Here is a 4,354-nt window from a genome sequence, read left to right as displayed (position 1 = left end):
GAAGAGGATGATCAAGAGATAGATTTAATTATCAATGAATTCCTATCTGTAATGGAATCCTCTCCTATTGGGTATGAAATTGAAGATAACTCTACACCAAGTGACTTTGGTGCCCTTATTCAAGACTCTTCCATTGGGTGTGAAGTTGATGTTGAAGTGGATTTCACACAACCTCCAAAATTTGATTTGATTGATGATGAGGAAGAATTGGAAGAAGTTGACAAGCAAGGAGAAGTTGAAAGTTGTCAAGAGGTGGAGGTAATTAAGGAAGACCATAAGGGAATAGTGCTTGAAGAACCATTGGAGATATCCCTTCCTAAGTCACCATCCAACACAACATTCAAGTGGGTAAAATTCTTACCCTTAAGCTTCACCATCTCACTTGAATATGGTTTGATTGAAACAGATGGGAAACTTAGAGCTCTTTGTGGAATTAAGAGTAAGAGGGAGTTGTGTAGTGGCTGGAAGTTTGATGTTAGGCTCATTAAGGTCGAAGCTTCGAGGCGTAAGCACTATGGTTAGAGGAATGCTAATTTGTATGGATCTTTGAGGGGAATTTGGTGTTCTAAGGAGAATTCTATGTGTCAGCCACCCGGATGGAAGAATCATGATGATCAACTAGAAGACTGGTGTGAAAATAAGATATGGGATCCCGGATGACAACATGACGATCAACTTCGGGAGCTCATATCTTGGGTATAACTTCACCCAAGCTTGGGGAAGACGGTTGGAAATTTTGACAACCATTTGAGGAGCATGCATCCTTGGAGGTTCAAGGATGAATACAAGCATAAGCCACCATAACGAGGAGCTCCCAAGTGTCCAACTTAAGGACTTAAACTAAAATTGCTAGGTGGGAGACATCCCACCATGGTAAACTCTTTCCACTCTCTTGTAGATATAAGGAATGAGTGATTTGAGTTGCCATTGTAGGTAGTTTTCTTCCTTGGATATATCTTGTTTTAATGCTTTGGTTATTAGTTTGCTTGAATTGCACTTTTGTCTTGAATTGCATTTTGCTTGAAATGCAAGTTTTCTTTGTCTGGTATTTAAAAATTTTCCACAAAATTAAAAAGTTTTTGTTAATTTTGCATTTTGGTTGGTTTTGAGTTATAGATAATGTTAAGAGGATTTTAAGCTGTCTTTGGTATTTCTGGAAAAAAAAGAAGGGGCAGGCATGCGTACGCGTAGGCGTCGATGTGTCAATACAGGTCCCATACATCCTACCCGAGAGTTGTGCGAACTTGGCACGAGACTTGTGCTTCTAGCACAAGTTTCATTCTACGCGTACGCGTACATCACGCGTATGCGTCTCTGTGTACTCTCTCCATCCACGCTCGTGCGTGCAAGAAGCATACGTGTCCATTCGCTCCTGTCCATCCACCCGCACGCGTGCACTACTTGTACGCGTGGATTCGAATTCGCTAATACCCAGTGACGTGCAAGCCCTAGCCATCGCGTCCTTTCACCCTCTTCCTTCTAACGTTCCATTTTCTCCTCCTTCTCTCTTCAAAGCTGCAGAACCTTCAAGCCATCACCGGCCACCCTTCCAGCGACAGTACCGCCGCCGACCACCAACCTTCTTTCCTTCCTTTCTTCTTCCTTCTTTTCTTCTCCTTATCTCTTCCTTTTCCCTGACCGTTTCTTCTCTCTCTAACACCACCAGTATCGCCGCGGTCTCCATTGCTGCCGGCGAGCCTCATTTCAACATCACCAACTTCTTCCTTTCCTTTTTCAGCCGTTCCTTTCTCTTCACCCAACCAGAGGAGAAGCTCTGCTTTTCTGCTCTGCGCTTCACTAAGCTCAGCGTTGCCCTGCGACCACTTCTTAGCACTTCAGTCCGACAGCCCTGTCTCATCGCCCTCCCTAGGCGGCATTGCTTCCAATTTCTTTCTTTTTCCAGTTTTATTTCTGCCTATGCTTCCAGGTTACCCTGCATTTCTTTTCTTGTTCTAATGTTCTGTTTAGATAATTCTGTTAGCTTAGTTTAATTTCTGTTTGATTAGATTAGTTAGAATTGCATGTGGTTAGGTAGCTAGGATGTGGTTAGAGGATTTAGGCCTGATAATTGCTCTATTTTTATTGTCTGAATTGGCTGATTTTAAAATTGCTTTGCTGTTTGATGATGATGTTGCTGTTCTGTTCTTACATGTGCTGTGTTATTAAATTCTTAAACTACTTCCTGTTTAGTGTAACACCCTACCATACAGAGTCTTATGCTTAAGTCATAATTCATAGATGGTAAGGTATCACGACCTCTAAAATAAAAATTTAGTACGTATAGTAGTATGAATGATTGATTATAACTAGGAGCCTTGGTAGAAAAAGGGGTAAACAAAAACCGCAACCTTAAAGCGCAACACTCCGATCGATAACGTAACGAAAAAGGATAACCAACGCGTGATTATATATAAACAGAGGAGTGTCAAAAACAGGAATATCAAGACTCAAAATCCGGCTGCGAAGATAACCGGTCCGAGTATAACAATACATACATATGATAAAATAAGGAAAACCCCAAAGGAAACCCAAAGGGACACAAATACATAAAACCTATTCTCCAAAATCTCCCATAAGAGGAGTCATCACAGTTTGTATTATTTAATGGAGATAAAAGTATCTAGGCAAAACATATAAACCAAAACATAGCCCCGAGAACAAAGGATCTTCGCAAGTATAGAAGTCTCCAGCATGCCTCAGCGGGAAACCTCACATCCTGCATCTGAAAACCACAAAACCCGCATGGGTGAGAACCAAAGGTCCCCAGCATGGTAACAGCTTCCACATATATAATACATAATAATGGAGGAAAGCCAAAGGCAATCCTGGAACTTCCTCCAGATAATATCCAAGCTTATAAACAAGCTAAACCATAAAAGGGCATCTGACTAGAGATTCTTCAGTCTAACTAATACTTCCCTTTCCAATTCCTTCAAACCTCCCAGCAGGATATAATGTAGCAAACACAGTTATATCAAACAAGAAATATACAAATAGGAGCAAGTAAGGCATTTAGACAATTAGCAAGTTATATGCAGTCAAATAGGCAATCTCAAACAATTCATATAGTATGCATATGATGAATGCCTGTCCCTAGTGGCTGATGATATCATCTTGGAAGTGCAATTTCACAATTATCAATAATTCAGCATCAACATGCATGAATTCTCATCCATGGATCAACATCCATACTAGCCATTCCGGCTCACGGTTCAATCCAGAACCAGCCAATATTCATAGCATACACAGCTATTCCGGCTCATGGTTAAATCCATAACCAGCCATTTCATTAACAATTATAGCCTTTCGGCCCATGGTATAACAAGCACTTCCTCCACCATCCTCCACATCTCACATAATCATCTTGATCCTCATCGATCATTCATATTCCCCTTGCTTCACTCGCAAGTTACCTCATTCACTAGCCCCTTCTTAATAGCTAGGCATGCCATAATGATTTAAGACATAAATGGTGAGATCGGAGGCTTAGAAGTATGAGATTTGGCTTTTAAAACTCAAAAATCAACTTTGGGATGAAACAGGGCCGCGCATACGCGCACTCTACGCTCACGCGTGGATGGCCTCAAAAATTCGTCGACGCGTAAGCGTCATGCACGCTAGCGCGTGGATTCCAAACTTGCCCATCGACGCGCACGCGTCAACCTCGCGTACGCGCGGGTGTTCTCGTGCCCCAAGCACAACACCGGCACAGTTCTGGCATAGCTCTCTGGAAAATGGCTGGGCATTGGGTGCAGCACAATCGGCGCGCCCGCGCACATCACGCGTACGCGTGGATGGCGCTTTTCGGAATATCGGCGCGTACGCGCTAGGTGCGCCCACGCGCAAGGGGTGATTCTGCTAAAAATTTTCTAAGTTAAAAGCTGCAGAATTCACAGATTTTTACCCCAATCTTCCAACGGACATAACTTCCTCATTTTAAATCATTTTTCACCCGTTCTTCGAACGGCATGGACATCCCGGATCCAATTTTATTTCTAAACAGATTTGCGAACGGCATGGACATCCCGGATCCAATTTCATTTCTAAATAAATTTGGCACAAAACAGAGATCTGTAGTTCAAGTTATGTCCTGCCAAAGTATGCCCAAAAACCATGTTTTTCATAAAAACCACAAAGTGCCATTTTCAAAACAAGCCATATCCAAATCTTTTCAAAATCAATCAAAACATACCAATTTCATCCCTTTTCTTTGAAATCAATTCAAAATGTATCAAATTCAACATCAAGCCTCCTCAACTCACACATTGACACATAACTCACAATTTACCAAAATCACTATTTCACCATTATATACCACTTCACCCAAGTGGCTCAAACTCAAACATATTGACAT

General features: G+C 41.8%; 1 long non-coding RNA gene across 1 annotated transcript in view; it reads right to left on the bottom strand.

The window, feature by feature from the left end:
- Positions 1–2,432: 2,432 nt before the first annotated feature.
- LOC127748303 (uncharacterized) overlaps positions 2,433–4,354 on the bottom strand; it is a 24,717-nt gene continuing 22,795 nt past the window's right edge. Inside the window, exon 3 of the long non-coding RNA XR_008010252.1 lies at positions 2,433–2,722. This is a non-coding gene — a long non-coding RNA (uncharacterized LOC127748303). The remainder of the gene's footprint in view (positions 2,723–4,354) is intronic.

The sequence above is a fragment of the Arachis duranensis genome, chromosome 6, assembly GCF_000817695.3.
Source record: "Arachis duranensis cultivar V14167 chromosome 6, aradu.V14167.gnm2.J7QH, whole genome shotgun sequence".
Classification (NCBI taxonomy): Eukaryota; Viridiplantae; Streptophyta; class Magnoliopsida; order Fabales; family Fabaceae; genus Arachis; species Arachis duranensis.
The sequence above is the reverse complement of the archived record's forward strand: the minus strand, read 5'-3'. Positions and strand labels throughout refer to the sequence as shown.